Genomic DNA, 19,752 nt, shown 5'->3' on the forward strand with positions numbered 1-19,752 from the left:
TTTCCATTCCATGGATCATGAAGTGGTCAGTCGAGGTGAGTTATATCTCACAAAATATGCCTTGCTTAAACAAAATTTTTTATACAAAATTCTGGAAAAATTGATTCAAAAATCAAAAGATGGAACTATCCTAGGACAAGATTTAATAAATCAAATTAAAACCACCATTGCACATTATAAGGACTCTATTAATTCCTGACAAAAGGAAGTTCCCAGTCCTTTTGAGTATATTGCTCGAAAAATCAAGATGAAGAAAGGAGTAATTCCCCTAGAACAGCTTATAGCCACATGCATGGAGGAATTTAAATCCAATTTAATGCAGCACCTTAATATGGAAACCATTTTTGATACATCAAAGGCATATGTTGGTCATACCACTGATAATGATGATGATGATGAAGAAGAAGAAGAAGAAGAAGAAGACTATGAGCCCATTTGGATTGGCTTATAAGTTGCTTATAAGCTGTTTTCAGCTCTTTTGAGTATTTGGTTGGCTAGCTTAAAGTCATTTTGTGCTTAAAATAAGCTCAAAAAAATAATTGGGCCCATTTGACTTAGCTTATCTAAAGCAGCTTATAAGCTGAAAACAGCTTATAAGCCAAAAAAAATAAGTTAGACTGCCCAACTTATTTTTTTTAGCTTATAAGCTGCAAATAACTTATAGGCATATGCCCATCCAAACAGGCTCTATGATACTCAGGTCTTAGCAGGAGAATCTCAAAGTCCAGCTAATACAGAGGACTTCTCACAATTTGCGGCTCAATTCATTGGCCAAACGGAAGAATCTTCTAGCTCTACAAAAGACAAGGGCAAGTCACCGATGAAGTGATTAGTGGGACCCTCCACTAGGCGGCTACTTTAATAAAGAAGGAATCTGCTTTTATAAAGAAACTTTAATTATTAGGATTGTAATAATTATGTTTTCCACTTTGGTCACTTTCGGCTACTTTTACTTTTAACTTTCCGTTTTTCTTTTTACTTGGCCATAATGTTGTCGGCCATTTATTTTTTGATTTTGTTGTTTAGTATACATGATCCGTTATATAAGGATCATTCTTCTCAGTTGAGAGGCAAGTCTGGGAACCCCTAAGCAAGAGCTCTCTCCCATTCTCCCTCTTGTAAAAAACTCCCTCTCATAAATGAAAGTTTGTTTGTACAAATTCCATCTCTGCTGAGCACAACCTTCATCCTTAAGGTATAAATTTTATTTTTATTTTAATTCAGTTCATGTTTTGCCTTATAGGATAAATACTCCGTTGAATTACGTCACACTAGACTACTGCGATCATAGTAATAATGCTTTAATGCATCATGATCGAAGCCAAAACATGATGTTCAAGGTTAGGTAGAGACTGACCCAGGCAGACTGTTCATAACTAGGCCGTGGTCCTGTTTTTATCCCGCTTAGCCGAGGATGGCGTTTTAGGGCGTTTGTTGGACTTGTTCTGGTAGGAACAACCCCAACGCCAGGGTTGGTGACCTAGTAAAACTGTTGTTACCTAGATGACATCATGCGGCGGCGCGGTCCTACATCTGTTATGGTATCAGAGCCATGGTATTCTAGTAGTAATAGGTGATGTAATTCAACGATTTCATATCATGAATTCTATAAATCGAAAAAGAACTGTTAAAAACAATAAGAAAGAGGAATATGATACTCCTCAAGAACTTGATCTCCTTAATAAAAGGACGATTCCTAAAATAGAACCCAGATTAATATATCAGATGGGTACTTTTGAGAAATTAGGTCTCAAACAAGTAGTTAAAACTACTGAAGAAACCATAACTGTAGATAATGATCATGCTACCTTTAGACTATTATCTGATAGTGATCTTTCCCCTTATAGGATAACCCATAGATTTATGCATATTGGGGTAGTCCAGGTTGCATTCAAACCTTTAACCTTAAGAGGTTTACCAGAAAGCTTTATAGCAGCTTTAAGAGATGGAAGGAATCGAAACTTGAAAAAATCCCTCATAGGGATGGTCCAAACAAGTTTAGCTTATGGTCCAGTTTATTTTAATGCTTATTCTAACTTGCAGGTATCTTTGCAAGATGACAATTCCTTAGATGTTTTAATATTAAGTATCAAATTACATGGTTATGATTATATGCCAGGAACAGAGGTAATATGCATCTGTTATAGAATATATTATAAACCTTTATATACTATGAATCGTATGTGTAAAATCATGGATTTCAAAAATGAAAGTATTTTAATAGAAACTAATTTTGGTAAATCCAAAATTATGACTCGAAGACCTATCAAGTGGGACGAAATAGATTTCCCTAAAGAGTGGGTCATTGAAGGAGCAACACCTCCTCAAAATGATTTTACTGAAATTTCAGAAATTGAACAAATCCCAGATGGGACAATAAAATTGAGATTTCATGAAGCTACACTTGCTTTAGAAGATAATGAACATAATAGTGTTCGTTCTAGTCTACCTAGATCTATGTCTTCTTGTCGATCATATATATCTCCTGTTGATTATATTGTGCAGTCTCCATCAAGAGCATCTACTTCTCAAATTAGAGATACTGATTCTAATAGAATTAGTAATTTAAAAATTAACCAGGACAATATTGTAATTGATATTAAAGACCCAGAATTAACTGAGTCAGACATGGATTTTCCATTTATTTAATGGATCAAGTCCAAAAAATTGATTTTAGTCGGGGATCACCCGCAAGATTACAAATCAGTAAAGGGTTTTAAACTCCTAAATGGATACCATTTAGAAAATGGTTTTTTGATAATTTTAAACTCGAGGAAACAATAATTTTCCAAGAAGAATTTTATAAAGATCTTTCCAAAGCAACTAAGATTATATCTTTTGTACCTTGGTTTATGGTATATTTCTGTTCTTGAAAGAGATTATAAATTATCCAGTGGAGAAATCGTTCATACTATATTTCCTCCACAACAATCTTTTCAAATAGGCAAAGATGATAAAACTTTGCATTTTGCAGCCTTTTCAAAATTGATTGAAAGCGATAATTTGCCTTTCATAACTAAACATATTAATGATATGGTAAGGCAGCAAAATTATTCCAATATTTATATAAATATTTTGGGGGAACAGATATTTTCACTCCATGAGAAAGTTGATAAACTTTTAGCTTGTCTTAATAAGACATCTACTTCTGATAAGGAGAAACAGAAGGAAGTTGTTGCTACTCCAAGTATACAGCCTCCTCCTGAGATTCATGGTTTTAAATTAAAACCTTTATCAGATTTAGAAAAACTTTTAGATGAAAAGTTTAAAGGTTTAAAACTCAGTCCTTTAATAGTAGAGGATACTGAATATTTGTCTGATATTGATTATAAGGCTCGCATAGCATCAGATATTAATATAATTGATGAATATTATGCTGTTAAGCCTACCCAGAGGATGTATTACTATCCTCGACCAACTCCTCAAGATGTTTTATTAGAGAAATATGAACATGTTATTTCCAACAGTTATAGTGGTAAGGAAATATATGAATGGAATATTGACGGTTATACTGAACGTCAGATTTATTGCACTATTCATAGGATGTTAATGTACAGCACTATCTGCAAAGTCCATAAAAATACTGAAAAGGTTATTGCAGATATGATTATAGCTGGTTTCACTGGTCAATTAAAAGGTTGGCGGGATAATTATTTAACTCCTACACAGCGTCGTTCAATTTTGACTGTTGTTAAGCAAGAGCCTGGTCATGAAGCACCTGTAGCTAATGCAGTTTATACACTGGTTATTAATATTGTTGAACATTTTTCAGGAAGATGGTCAGATAATAGTGAATCTATTCGTACCACGCTTCAAAATCTTAGATGTAAAACCCTAACCTCATTTAGATGGTATAAGGATGTTTTCCTTTGCAGGGTCATGGAATTACCAGAGAGTAATGACACTCACTAGAAGTCCAAATTTATAGATGGACTCCCTCCTCTTTTTGCAGAAAGAGTTAGAAAAGCTCTTAGGAAAGAGGATAGAAGTATTAATTATGATTCTTATACTTATGGTAATTTAATTGGTACTTGTATGCAGGAAGGATTAGCCTTATATAATGAAATTAGGCTCAACCAGCAAATCAAGCGCCATGGTCTTAATGAAAGACAACAATTAGGAGAATTTTGTGGACAGTTTGGTAAGGACGTTCCACAATCTTCTAAGAAGCCTCATAGGCATAAAAAAAATCATAGAGACTTCCAACAATGGAAGGAGAAGCGCTCACAGAAAAAAGCTAGGCGCAAAAAGACTTTCAAGGAAAGAAAGGATTTTATTAAATTAAAAAACCCAAAAGCCTGTTATAAGTGTGGCAGAGTAGGTCAATTTTATAAGAATTGTAAGGTTAAGGAAAAGATCAAAACCCTTAACATAGATAATGACCTTAGAGAATCTTTATATAAGATTTTGTTAAACTCAGATCCAGAACCAGAGGACGATTCTGGCAAGGAAAGTGATAGTTCTCCCAACCCCTCTTCAAATGAAGATATTAGGGTATTAGATGAAGAGAGTTATATCTCAACTAGCTCGGAGGATGAGTGTCAATCATGCCAAATAGGGCAACCTTGTGTTAAAACCAAGCCAGACGATGAGTTTTATAAACTTGTTTCCCAATTTAGTGAAAACAGTCTTCATGTTTTAGATGGTAATAACCTCTTTGAACTCCTTAAATATATTAAGGATCCCAACCTTAGGTCCCAAATCACAGACCAAATAGGTTCAAAACAGCAGCCCCAAGAAGAACCAACTGCTGTAGAAATTAGAGAACCTACAGGACCTTATACTATGGCTGGAGTCAAGAAACTCCTCCAAGAACGCCGGAATATCATAAGTACACCGACAACCACCCAAGATTTAGAAAGAGAGGTTCATAACCTTAAGCAAGAAATTTCCACCCTTAGGAGATACCAGACCACTTTAGATCATAGAGTCTCGCAGCTGGAGGGAAAAGGAAAACAAGTTATAGAAACACCAGTTTATAATACGGTGGAAGACCTACAAGTTGATAACACTGTAGAAACTGTTGCTACGGAGGAAGGAGAAAGTAGTGGTAACCCCGGTTCCAGTTTTTTGATAAAATTGGACATTGTTACTTCTTTTAAATTTTTTATAAAAATTACTCTTCTAATTGATTATAATTTCAAAAAAGAGTTTACTGCTCTAGTTGATAGCAGAGCAGATTTAAGTTGTATTCAAGAAGGATTAATTCCTTCAAAATATTTTCAAAAAACTACTCATAGTTTACGGTCTGCTAGTGGCCAAAAAATGGGTATTACTTATAAATAACCCAAAGCTTATGTTTGCCAAGACAAAGTTTGTATTCCTGAAAGCTTTGTATTGGTAAAAGATATTTCAAATCAAGTTATTTTGGGAACTCCATTCATCCATAAATTATTTCCTATTCAATGGATTGATGATAAAGGTTTTATAGGAACCTATGAAGAAAAAACGATTAAATTTCAGTTTATAACTGAACCTTTTTCGAGGATTTTAAATGAAATAAAAGATAGGTTGATGGATAAACATCAACAAATTAATTTTCTTAAACAAGAGATTTATACTCATCACATTGAAGATATTTTACAAAATCCTAAATTACAGGAAAAATTGAGTTTATAAAAAATTAATTTTCTCTACAAATTTGTAGTGACCATCCTAATGCTTTTTGGGACAGGAAAAGACATATTGTCACTCTTCCATATGAAGAATCTTTTTCTGAAAATAATATTCCTACTAAAGCAAGACCATGTCAAATGAATTCCAAATATTTTGAATTATGCAAAAATGAGATTTCTTCTCTTTTATACAAAGGTCTTATAAGATCTTCGAAATCTCCATGGTCATGCACAACTTTTTATGTTAATAAACATGCTGAACAGGAACAAGGAGTTCCAAGATTGGTGATAAATTATAAACCTCTTAATAAAGTTTTAAAATGGATTCGATATCCAATTCCTAATAAAAAGTATTTATTAGATCGCATTCATAATGCGATCATATTTTCTAAATTTGATTTAAAATTAGGTTATCGGCAAATCCAAATTGACGAAGCAGATAAATATAAAATCGCTTCCGAGCGAGCCTCTGGGATCTCCTGTAAACCCCCATGATGTGGTAAAGGGAGGATATTAGGGGAAGCAGTGAGTGGAATCTATCTAATTAGATGAAGAATGAACCTATAGTGGTATTTTTTGATAAATGGGAAATGCAAAATGCTCGGGGTTCAATGTTCCAATCGGACAATTTGAATGGAATGTTATGCCTTTTGGGCTGGAGAATGCCTTCAGAATTTAAAAAAATTATGAATGATATTTTTATGGATTATAGTAATTTCATCAATGTTTATATCAATGATATTTTAGTATTTTCAAATACTATTGAAATGCATTTTAAACATCTTGATATATTCAAGAAAATCATTATTCAAAATGGTTTGGTTATATCTAAACAAAAATGTCACTTTTTCAAACAAAGGTCAGATTTTTAGGTCATAATATTGAAAAGGGAAAAATTATTCCTATTAATAGAAGTATTGAATTCAATTCTAAATTTCCTGATATTATTACTGATAAAACTCAACTCCAAAGATTTATTGGGAGTTTAAATTATAATTCACCATTTTATAAAGATCTAGCAAAGGATACATCTATTTTATATGATAGATTAAAGAAGATTCCTAAACCTTGGACTGATGCTCACACGCAAGCAGTTCAAAAAATCAAGGAGAAAGTTAATAATCTTCCTTGTCTTACTTTAGCCAATCCAAACTGGCAAAAAATTATAGAAACTGATGCCTCTGATATTGGCTATGGAGGAATACTTAAATAGCTTTCTCCAATTGATAAACAAGAATATTTAATCCAGTTTTATTCTGGCAAATAGAATAATAGCCAGAAGAACTATGCTACTGTAGCAAAAAAAATCTTGCTATAGTTAAATGTGTTCTTAAATTTCAAGGTGATTTATATAATCAAAAGTTTTTAATAAAAACTGACTGCCAAGCAGCTAAATTTATGTTTAATAAAGATTGCAAACATGATGTTTCTAAACAAATGTTTGCTAGATGGGCAGCTCTTTTAGCACCATTTAATTTTGAAATTCATTATAAAAAGAGATCGGATAATAGTCTCCCTGATTTTCTCACTAGAAAATACTTAAGTTCATAACTGTTATTTTCTCATTTGAAGGATGAGACCCACATTGACACCTCCCTCTAATAGAGGAAGGGGAAGAGGAAAAAAAGGAACGAGCAGAGGCACTGTTCTTGCCCAAATGGGTAACAAAAGGCTAATAGCCGACAATATTGCAGAAACTTTTGGTAATACCCAGAAACAAATCACTTAAGCTGAATATCTTGCTTTCATAGAAGCACAGAAAAAAGGGGATAATATGCCTCCATCATACTCCAGTGCTCTCGTCATTGATGATAATGGGGACACTGATTCATATGAAGAAAATACTCATTGAGAATTAATAATTCTCCTTGAGAATGATGATCTCCAATGGAAGGATGAACCTTGGCAAATAATGCAGAGGTATTTTGATACAGCGTCATACGCTACTCCGACTTATAAATATCGGATGAATTATGAAATGATCCTTTCATATACAGGGTCAACTGAATTCTAGCATTTTTATCCTGCTAATACCAAAAAAGTTTATAACTTTTCAAAAATTATTATAAAAAAGATCTTTTCTCCAAATTAATGGGGAATAAGTCCATTAAAGGATAGGGATTATATCCACCCAGAACAGAAAGTCCCAGTAAAATTTAATTATTGGGATTATGTTGAACGCTTTAATAAATCTTTTCTATATGAGAATCCTAATAGGAAACACTCATGGTTTATAAAAATCTGTGCCAATGTTTATAAATAGGGCATTCCAAATTGATTTTATCAATGGTGGATCCATTATGGTCCAACGGTCAAATCTTTACCAGAACCTTTCAAGAGTTTATATACTGAATGGGTTGATGTTTCTCCAAAAATAATAGGTATGGAAAATAATATTACTTTCTCTGAAGAAATTTCTAATATGTATTTCTTCATTGAATTTTCCATTCCATGGATCATGAAGTGGTCAGTCGAGGTGAGTTATACCCCACAAAATATGCCTTGCTTAAACAGAATTTTTTATACAAAATTCTGGAAAAAAAAATTGATTCAAAAATCAAAAGATGGAACTATCCCCGGACAATATTTGATAAATCAGATTAAAACAACCATTGCACATTATAAGGACTCTATTAATTCCAGACAAAAGGAAGTTCCCAGTCCTTTTGAGCATATTACTCAAAAAATCCAGATGAAGAAAGGAGTTATTCCCCAGAACAACTTATAGCCACATGCATGGAGGAATTTAAATCCTATTTAATGCAACGCCTTAATATGGAAACCATTTCTGATACATCAATGACATCTGTTGGTCATACCACTGATAATGATGATGAAGAAGAAGAAGACTACGATACTCAAGTCTTAGCAGGAGAATCTCAAAGTCCAGCTAATATAGAGGACTTCTCACAACTTGCGGCTCAATTCATAGGCCAAATGGAAGAATCTTCCAGCTCTACAAAAGACAAGGGCAAGTCACCGATGAAGTGATTAGTGGGACCTGCCACTAGGCGACTACTTTAATAAAGAAGAAATCTGCTTTTATAAAGCAACTTTAATTATTAGGATTGTGACAATTATGTTTCCACTTTGGTCACTTTCGACCACTTTTACTTTTTACTTTCCGTTTTTCTTTTTACCTGGCCAGAATGTTGTCGGCCATTTATTTTTTGATTTTGTTGTTTAGTATACATGATCAGTTATATAAGGATCATTCTTCTCAGTTGAGAGGCAAGTCTGGGAACCCCCAAGCAAGAGCTCTCTCCCTCTTGTAAAAAACTCCCTCTCATAAATAAAAGTTTGTTTGTACAAATTCCATCTCTGCTGAGCACAACCTTCATCCTTAAGGTATAAATTTTATTTTTATTTTAATTCAGTTCATGTTTTGTCTTATAGGCTAAATACTCCGTTGAATTACGTCACACTAGACTACTGCGATCATAGTAATAATGCTTTAATGCATCATGATCGAAGCCAAAACATGATGTTCAAGGTTAGGTAGAGACTGACCCAGGCAGACTGTGCATAACCAGGCCGTGGTCCTGTTTTTATCCCGCTTAGCCGAGGATGGCATTTTAGGGCGTTTGTTGGACTTGTTCTGGTAGGAACAACCCCAACGCCAGGGTTGGTGACCTAGTAAAACTGTTGTTACCTAGATGACATCATGCGGCGGCGCGGTCCAACATCTGTTATGGTATCAGAGCCATGGTATTCTAGTAGTAATAGGTGATGTAATTCAACGATTTCATATCACGAATTCTATAAATCGAAAAAGAACTGTTAAAAACAATAAGAAAGAGGAATATGATACTCCTCAAGAACTTGATCTCCTTAATAAAAGGACGATTCCTAAAATAGAACCCAGATTAATTTTATTTTAATTCAGTTCATGTTTAGCCTTATAGGCTAAATACTCCGTTGAATTACGTCACACTAGACTACTGAGATCATGATAATAATGCTTTAATGCATCATGATCGAAGCCAAAACATGATGTTCAAGGTTAGGTAGAGACTGACCCAGGCGGACTGTTCATAACCAGGCGGTTGTGCTGTTGTTTGCCTGCTTAGCCGAGGATGGCGTTTTAGGGCGTTTGTTGGACTTGTTCTGGTAGGAACAACCCCAACGCCAGGGTTGGTGACCTAGTAAAACTATTGTTACCTAGATGACATAATAATAATAATAATAATAATAATAATAATAATAATAATAATAATAATAATAATAATAATAATAATGATGATAATGATAATGATAATGATAATGATAATGATAATGATAATGATAATGATAATAATAATAATAATAATAATAATAATAATGATAATAATAATAATAATAATAATAATAATGATAATAATAATAATAATAATAATAGATGAGTTGTAGGTACGTTTTAAAATGTTTGTCTTGATTAAGAATACGGGTACGCATCTTATTTCGAGACACTTTAAGCAACTCAAGGATGCGGTTACGCACCTTGGCCAACCTTGTTTTAATAATTAATCTTGTTTCGATTAAGAATGTGGTTACGCATCTTATTTGGAGACAGTTAAAAGATCCAGAATATGTTATGCATCCGGGTTACTACCAATAAAATTACGAGCAAATCAAGGCTTGGGAACATAAAATATCCAAAATTAGTTTGAGCTAAGTATAAGTCGATAAAGCGACCGTGCTAGAACCACGGGACTCGGGGAATGCCTAATACCTTCTCCCCGGTCAACAGAATTCATTACCTAATCTTTTATTTTCGCGGACCAATAATAAAAGAGTCATTTTCTTTTGATTAGGGATTCATAAGTTGACTTGGTATACCAAAACTCAATTCCAAGTGGCGACTCTGTTAAATAAAATAATCCCTATTCAAAACCATCACTTCAATTGGAAAAACCCTTTCATAATAAAACGTCAGTGTGTTTATCGCGGGGGCGGAAAAAGGGGTGTGACAATGATGACACGTGGCAAGGGGCATAAGTCATGAATAAATCAGCATGTAGCTTTCCCGAAGGAAGCTCTTGCATGTTCGATTCCGGAAGACCGTTGGAATATCACCGGAAGAGAGACCAACGGTCTACCGTTACGAATTAGGTTCTATGCCTTCCGCGGGATGTTAATAGGCTTTAGTGTCCTCTTTATTGCTTATTATTATTAAGGCATTAATTCTTATTATTAGCGGGGGCACGATAAATGGAACATGTACCCCAAATCTCATGTATAAATAGGACTTGTCATTCCATTATAAAGGACATGAAATCCAAAAGACTTGCCTCATTTTAATCTCTTTTTACTTTATTCTCGATTCCCCGAAGTTCTAATTGCAAGCTTGACCGGAGTCACAGGCATCAGGATTCCTCAAGGCCTAGGCTATTATTCACTTTATTTTACTTATATTCTATTTATACTAATGATATATACGCATTGCAGTGTTTTACTGGTCATTTTGATCCACGTGTCCTTTGACTACGAACACAAATTCAACTGAACTGTTTTTCGAGTAAACAATTTGGTGCCCACCGTGGAGCCAGGACAGTTGTGGTAATAATTGTGACCATTGTTTCCTTTACTAACTTCTCGTGAATTCCATTTCTTGTCCTAGTATCATTTACATATATGACCAGAGGCAATGGCAACACGAATGCTGGAGACAACTTGGGCAACAACCAGCTTGGCCCTGATGGCTTTCCCCTCCAGGATCCTGCAACGGGCTTGCAGCCCAAGAACACAACCGCGACAATGCCAACGGGAGTGAGACAAGAGCATCGAGTCACTGATGAAGAAACTAACTAAAGAATCTCTTGTGGAATTGCTGCAGATCCTGAGGGGGAAAAACCACGCTATGCGGGTGGAATTGGATCAGTTAGAGATGTTATCACTTCTCTCATGTCAAATCCCCAAGCTAGGACTGTGGCTCCTGGCAAGGCCCCCGCAACACCGATTAGCAAGAATGCTATCAACGGTAGCATACAAACGATAGGGAGGAACCGAGATTCCTCTAGCAGCAAGACCATCCCGGATGACCCCTTCCAGGCGCAAGTCGGGCGCTGTATGAGGGAAATCACTAGAAAAGTAGATCAAACTTCCAAAGAATCCGAGAAGAATACCAAGGAATTCCAGAGGCGTCTGGATCAAATCCCGAGGCTCCCTCGGTTGCGAAGGGCCCGGACGGAAAAAGATATATCTAGTTGGTGTACAAACCCGAGGCCGCTACGAAGCAAATCCTGAAAAGGTTTAAGATGCCTGATATTCCCAAGTACGACAGAACAACAGATCCACAAGAACACATCCTGGCGTGCACTACCGCGGTTAAGGGGAACGACTTGAAGGAGAAGGAAATTAAGTTAGTCCTGATCAAAAAATTTGCTGAGACCCTTGCGTGGAGGCTCTAACATGGTACTCCTAGCAACCCGAGCATTCAATAACGTCCTTTTCGATGCTGGCTGACATGTTCATCATGGCCCACGCGGGATCAAGAAAAGTAAAAACCAGGAAGGCAGACATCTTTCGCATCGCGCAGGGAGAATCAGAACGTCTTCGGGATTTCATTACGTGGTTCCAAAAGGAACGCATACTGTTTCCCGCGGTACCGGATAAGTGGTCCGCCGAAGCTTTCACTAAGGGGTTAAATCCCTTGAGCTCGGACGCTTCCTGGAAGCTCAAATAAAACCTCCTGGAGTTATAAGCTATAACTTGGGAGGATGTCCATAACAGGTATGAAATGAAGATCCGGGTGGAATATGACCTGTTGGGGGCTTCTGCAGGGTACCCCTCCGGGAAGTCAAACAAAAGGATTCGGCCTATATTGGGGTTCTTCCAAGAATTATTTTCAACCCTATTTGCTGCTAGAAACGTCCGGTGGCGGGTCGGGCTATAAATCTCTGGAAAAGCGAAGTGCCAACAAGAAAGAAGGCCATGGAAAGAACGACCGTGAGCTGCACAAGAACAATCCCTCCAGAACTTCTTCAAAAGGAACGAAGCATCCAAAGCTTGTTGATTATAACTTTACTATCAACGAATCACAGATGGTGGCCATGTTAAGAACCCATCCAGCATCGCACCCTCTAAAGCCTTTATGGTTCGATCCTAGTACCAGAGATTAGAAAATGTGGTATGAATTTCATGGAACCTCATGGCATAAAACCTCATATTGCAGGCACCTTCGGGATGAGGTGGCCAACATGCTTGCTAGGGGAAACTTCCGTGAATATCTAAGTGAAAGGGCCAGAAATAATTACAAGAGAGCTGGACCTGCAAAAGATAAAAACGACCCTGATGCTCCTTCTCATGTTATCACTATGATTTTTGGCGGATGTATAATCACCAATACTAGTTTTGCGGCATCCAAGAAGATGAAAATCTCGGTAACACGAAAGAATAGGGTCCGTGAACTCTTGGACAAAGGCATGATTACCTTCACTGATGAGGATGCAGAAGGCATCACATTGCTCCACAACGACGCCCCAGTTATCACCATACTCATCGATCGCCGTCAGGTAAAGTGCATAATGGTCGATCCGGGAAGTTCGGCCAATATTATTTGCTAGAAGATGGTAGAAGAGATCGGATTGCAGGAAAAAATCATATCGGCTGCACGAACTCTTTTCGGCTTACATGTCCAGCGAAACTACTAAGGGGAGATCGACCTGTCCGTAGAAGCCGGAGGAATCATCAAAATGACAAAGTTCTACATAATCGACAGTGATATGTGATATAACGCAATCTTCAGGAGACCTTGGCTTCATGACACAAAGGCTGTCCCTCAACTCTTCATTTGTCACTGAAGTTTCCCACTGCAGAAGGGATCAGGAAAATCTGGGGAGGAGTAACCTGTAATGGCCCGTCTAGTCGTTATGTGCATTTTGACCCTTTCCCAAGTTCCGTTAAAGTATTTTTGACTCGCAAGGATGGGCGACCCGATTCCCGGGGAAATCGAGCAATCTTGGTGAGATTTGAGGAACTTAGAACATTAAAGTGAAAAATGTTTGGCCAATAGTTGAATTTTGGGTAAACAGACCTTTTAGGGAATTTCGTCAATTCCATGAGGTCCGTAGGGTTGATTGTTGACACCTACTTTTTGACCTCTCGTAATTTATTTTAAGTGCTCGGAGTCCTTGGACAATAAATAGAATCAGCTGCGCACCCTAAAGGGTCTAGGTAATTTTTGATGAAATTATTTGGGATAATATTTCACCCCTTTAAATTGATAAAGAAATCTCCAAGATATTTTAAATTTTGCAGAAATTAATTAGGGTTTTTATAACATTCAAGGAATATTTTTTTAGATTAATCAAGGCAAAAACCATTTTGAATAATTATTTACTTAATTATTTTAATCCAGGAAAATTAGATTAATGAGTAATTTATTCTATTTTATTGTCCAAGGCACTTTGAGTAACTAAAAGAATTGACCATTTTACCCCTCAAACCTTGACTCTGTGTGTTTGTGTAGTTGTTTAATTGGTAAATTATCTGGTTAATTAATTTAAGACCAGTATCTATAAAATGATTTTAATGAGTCATGTTTTAAAATAAATTAAGTCCTAATAGGCTAATAACTGGTTTTTTATTTTGAATATTTATCCCCGACCCTCCATATATATATATATACACACACAGTGTATATACAAATATACATGGTGTATATATACAACCAAGGTTAATTTTTGAGATAGATGTCTTAAATGATGATACGGGCGGGGGGGGGGGGGGGGGGGGGAAATTTAAACTTGATCAAAAGTATTTCATTTGGCTTGCATTAGTCTGATTGTTTTGCTTATGGTAAGTATGGGAACTTGTTGAAACTATCTCTGAGTAGAACCTGTGGAATAGGTAAGTGCTTGTGCTGAGTCTAAAAGGTCTTTAATGTTGCTATACTGAACTGAGCTCAGAGCAGTCTTAAGATGGTCTATGTTTGGTTAAAATGGGCAATCATTTAGTTAAATAGGCTGGTCAATGAGATACTTGTCATGTTTGCCTCAACCTAGTAATGAGATGTATCCACTATGAAAAAATGGCATTAAAAGAGAGGGCTTAAGGATTGGTAGTTTGACAATGAGTGTGTGTACATGTGTGAGTTTGTTTTGGTCCATAATGTGTAGAAATGTCCATGAATATGTTGTGTGAAGAAAAAACCTTATTTTTTAGGACTGATCACCTAGTTATGCTAACTGTAAAGATAAAGGACAAAGAGGGAAAAGGGGGTAATGGAAACTTGACATAAGTTTTCTTATGTTGTCTTTGTGTGCCTTTCATGGATGCCTTTTGTATTTCCTTTTTGATGTTGTGAACTGAGTTATTTAAGGAGTAATAATAAGGTTAAGAAAGGTTAGGTATAATGTCCCAAAATTTGGCTAAGGCTAGAATAATGGTGGTTGAAGTCTGTTGTTGTTTCTTTCTGTGTGATTTGATCCTGATGGCAAAGGAAATGTGTGTTTTCTTTTAAAATACAATGTGGTAAGAGCAAAGATCCTTTAATGATTATAATTTGGTTTGAAATTGCTCAGGAACACTAGCTTACATGTTTATGGTAGGTCTATTCCTAGTACATCATGTTTGAACTTGGCAATAAAGTTCTTTAAAGTTTGGACATAGTTTCATGAGTCAATTGTGGGAGTTGTGACAGAGTTGGGTTGTTTTGAACCTGCTTAGGACCTTTAGTGCTGTCACTGGAAGATTAGGATGAGGTTATATGATGGGGGAAAGAATTTTAGGAGAGGAAAAGGTGAGCCTGGGCATGAACTGGAGGTAGTGACTAGTGGAGCCCAGGATCACTTTTTGCTGAAAGAAAACTCAGGAAAAGGAGATGGGGAGGTGATGACCCCACCCTATCCTATTTCCCTTTCAGGAGCCTGAGACTGTTTTCTTTCATCTTTTTGACCTTCTCCTCATAATCTTGGGACACACAAAGGTCTTAGGTAGTTTAGAACAGCTTAGTTATGTCTAAAGAGAAGGGATGATACACCTAGAGTTAAATGAACTATTGTCACTATTTTAAAAGTACAAGTGTTGTATGATTTTTCACCATGTCTCCTGAAATTTTCTTTTTTTATCTGAGGAGTTCGCTTGTTTTGAGTTTTATTGTTTAAACCAGTTGTGTGCAAGAAAAATAGGACTGATAAGTGTATTGTATTAGTATGAGTCCTCACCATGAGTAAACTAAGTGTTAATTGTGTGGCTTGCCATCTGATTTTGTTATTGGCCATGTGTTTTTTTTTATCCTTCTTAGCTTGTTTGTCCATGACTGGTGTCTGAGAATTTGCCACTTTGGTTCATTGATTGAAACTTTCTCCCTATGTGATGATTGAATCCCTTTTTTTTTTACCAAAACTATGATCATGTAATAAACCTATCTCCTGTTTTCTTTCCTTCCCTTTTGTTCCTTGAGAAAAGCTTCTGATTAGTTTAAGTATATTGAAAGGTCATTTCTAAAAAGTCAAAACTGTTTTAAGGGCTTTTGACTAAGTGCCCATATAACTTGCCTATTAGAAAGATCCGTTCATTCACAAAAGCCCTCAAAGCTCATTTATTTGTTAATAAGTATTCCTGATCAGTTAATATGTCTATTACATGCTTGGGTAGTAAGGGAGAGGTAAGATTCAAAAGCTACCAGTTTTTAAATATATATGTTTTTAAATATGTGCTCTGAAAGTCCTAAATGCTGGCAAGCTTTCTTTACATGTAACAAGTAACGCTGCCTAAAGTCTTGATTACGTGTGAGACCTTCCCTAGGCCCCTTTTGTGAGAATGTTGTGCTTGTTTTAATATTGATTTGGTCATGTGTACCCTTGAGTTTAGTTGGGATGAGATGTATGTTATCACTGGAATTAGCTTAACCTGCCCTGTTTTCTCTAGGAAATGGCTTTGACCTTAGTAAAATGGATGGATCTGTTTGTTATGAATATGTGCATTTGGAATTCTTTTATATTAAGTCCTAGGCGAGGTGATCTTTAAATATACAAACCTTCATGTGATCATAGAGAAGGCTGGAAATGAACTAAGCCACATGACCTAAGAAAGACCTTTTCAAGGGGCCCTAGGGAAAAGAGAGGTAAAACCAGGCCCAACCTGGTTCACAATAGTCTCCTTCAAATAAGAGGTCCCATGGCACTTCTATGGATGTTGTGGTTCATTGCCAAGAATGCTGAAAATCATCTAGATTCTGCCTCCCTAGGCTTAGTGAAAACCCCTCCTCAACTTAGAGTTAGCACTGATCTAGTAAGATTGATTTTGTCTTTGACCAAATAAAGAACAAATGTACTCATAAGTTTCAAAATAATAAATAGAGGCAAATATAGAAGGTTGGGTAGAGGTGCAAATTTGCCTGCTCGTTTTCTCTTTATCTGGTTTTGTTTATTTGTCTCTGAGAGTACATTAATCGCCCCCTTTCCCTACCATGGCCATGTCCTTGTTTGATTCTATTGCTATTCTCATTTGTAAGAGGCAAAGATGCTCTAGTTACTTCATGGTGGTATGTTTGGTACTGATTTTCCCCTTTGAGTGTCACAGCATGTGTGCCCTTGTCATGATCATGTGTGACTTTGATTTATCTTCCCAGATCCTTCCATAATTGATATTGTAACTGTGTTATTCTTTCTCCATGGCTTTGTTGTTTTTCCCTTGTCCCATTTATAAATTTATGGGCTGTAGTTGTGTCACCTTATGACTGTGGGCTTGTTTTTTTTTTTTTTTTTTTTTTTTTTGCATTTCTTTGATTCATTTAGTCTGTTGGGGGGGCCTCTCTCTCATAAGTGTGTGTATGGTCATACTTTGTTACGGCAAGTCCATGAGTTTATTTGTTTTGTGGAAGTACTTCTGTGGGTGAATCTGGGCAGCAGTGCAGTGACTTATCCTGGGTTGTGGTTATGTTTGTAGGGCTGAATTGGTATGGGACAAGGCAATTTAGGGTGAGGTCTAATCTTAGCCTTCCTCGATGACTAGCCATGCCTGGGGTTCGTGAAACCCCTTGGAACTTGTGCGGCATCGGAAATACGGGGGAAACGACTTACCCTTCCGCCTCATTGTCAAAGACCAGCCAATAGGCCTGGTGGTGTTCACATATAAGCCTTACCACAACTGCCTAGCTTGGCCTGTAGAATTTGCTGTCATATACTTGTATTTATTTGATATGGTTGAGCCTACCTTGATATACATGTATATGTTTGATGTATATTCTTTTTTTTTATGTAGTATAATAGCGATAAGTTCAAAAATTATAACTAACCGGTTTCCCTTTTTCCTTCCTCCCTCAACACATGACCACTCGGGTCGAGTCAGCCTGCCTATTGGGCCTCAGGCCCAATAAGGAAGATTCTTTCCTCGGAGATATTGAGTTTGTAAAGATGGAGAAAAGCTTGGCGCGCAGAAGGCTCAGCCATGTGTGAAAATGGCAGGCTAGGGGCTTGGTACGCCCCTAGCGTCTATATTATTTGCTCATTACTATCCTTCATTTTTTTTTTAATTTCTACGTATTTGTAAAACTTTTAAAAACTCACGTTATAGTGGAATCTTTATTGTGCGAACTAGTAGTCTTAGGACAACGGTGCTCATGCCATCTAGATTGACTCTAAGTCCCCAAACCATTTCTTTCAAAAAATCGGATTTAGCGTAACGATTTTGATAACTTAAAATTTTATTAATTAAGATACTTGACATGATTTTAAATCTTTAAAACAATGAAAAGAGTATTTCAAAATGCTTTGAAGTGTTGTAAATGTGTTAAACGGACTGTTTTCCCAAAAACCAAAATTGAATTTTGTTTTCTAGAACTAAAGGATAAAAATGGACAAATATTTTATGACTAATTTGGTACAATTCGGGGCTAAACCCCACTGATTTTTGACAAGAAATGGACAAGGCCAAGAATGGCAAAAAACAAGAGGATTTTTTCGGGCCAAAGCCCATTTACAAGAGAACAAAAAAGGGAGGATTTAAACACTCCTAAATCCCTTTTAACAAATTTATTTGGGCCCAAAATAAGAAGATCTCTTTCAAAATCAGATGTTGGCTATAAAAGTCCAAAACACAAAACCAATTTCATAAAATATTTTAAACAAAAAAACATCGCCTAAAATAAATGCATTTGTATACATATGAGTTCTCGGATAAGTTGTTCCAAACGTGTTATGCGGATTGAACCAAATAAAGTATGAGTTAAGAATGAACAAAAATGGGATATTTCAAAACATAATAAGTTTATATTACTCAAGACAACATGTGTAAAGATGACAACTTTATACTCATTTTCCAAACGAGATAACATCACCCTTACAAACAAAAAGGGGGAATTATTTCACCCGGATATTATAAATCCGAACCTACGTACCTTATATATAAAAGGAACATCTTCAAATTCTTTTCAAATGATATGAAAAATGACAAGATTTTTTGTGAGAATGAACACTAAATGGACAGTTCATGCAAATACTCATACTTTGGAATTCGAAGGTCAACCGTATAGTACGGATCCTTAATACTGGGGTGCCTAACACCTTCCCCAGGGGATCATCAGAACCCTTACCTTGAACTCTGGATTACGAAAGGTTTTTCACGGTATTTGAATAAACCCTTCAAAACCGATTTTTCCTAATTTCCTAAAAATTAGGTGGCGACTCTTTTCAAAAAACAAGTCCGAAAGAGCACCAACGAGTTCGTAGTAGCTTTTATGCCTTAACACCACGTAAAAAGTGAACTGTTACATCTATTATGACTTGGTGGGGTTCTTAGTTTGGTTCCCGATACTTTTAGGGGCGTTTTGTACCCTTGGTTGGAAACTTGGTTTTTGCCCTTGGGGGTTGACTGAGTCAAGGAGACCTCTGTTTGAAATTTTGAGGGGACGGTTGAGTTTGTGGTGCGTTTTTACATGTGTCTGCATGTTTGGTTCATATCCAGGAGGTCTCGGATGGATGTCGGGATTTGGGTGGAACATGGTGAAGTTTTCCGATGTCCCGCTACTGCGAGTAAGTGTCCCCTTCAGCGGGTCCGCCCATATGAGACTTGACCCGCAGCCGAGAGATTACAAGTTGTCAAGTGACTCCTCTTATGCGGATCTTTTAATCGCATAGGCGCGTCCGCATCTGCGGACAAAGTGTCTGCGGATGCGAAAATCGCTGAATCAAAAGCTATAATTTCCCAATTTCGA

Source organism: Lycium barbarum, chromosome 2 (assembly GCF_019175385.1).
Source record: "Lycium barbarum isolate Lr01 chromosome 2, ASM1917538v2, whole genome shotgun sequence".
In the NCBI taxonomy this organism is placed as follows: domain Eukaryota; kingdom Viridiplantae; phylum Streptophyta; class Magnoliopsida; order Solanales; family Solanaceae; genus Lycium; species Lycium barbarum.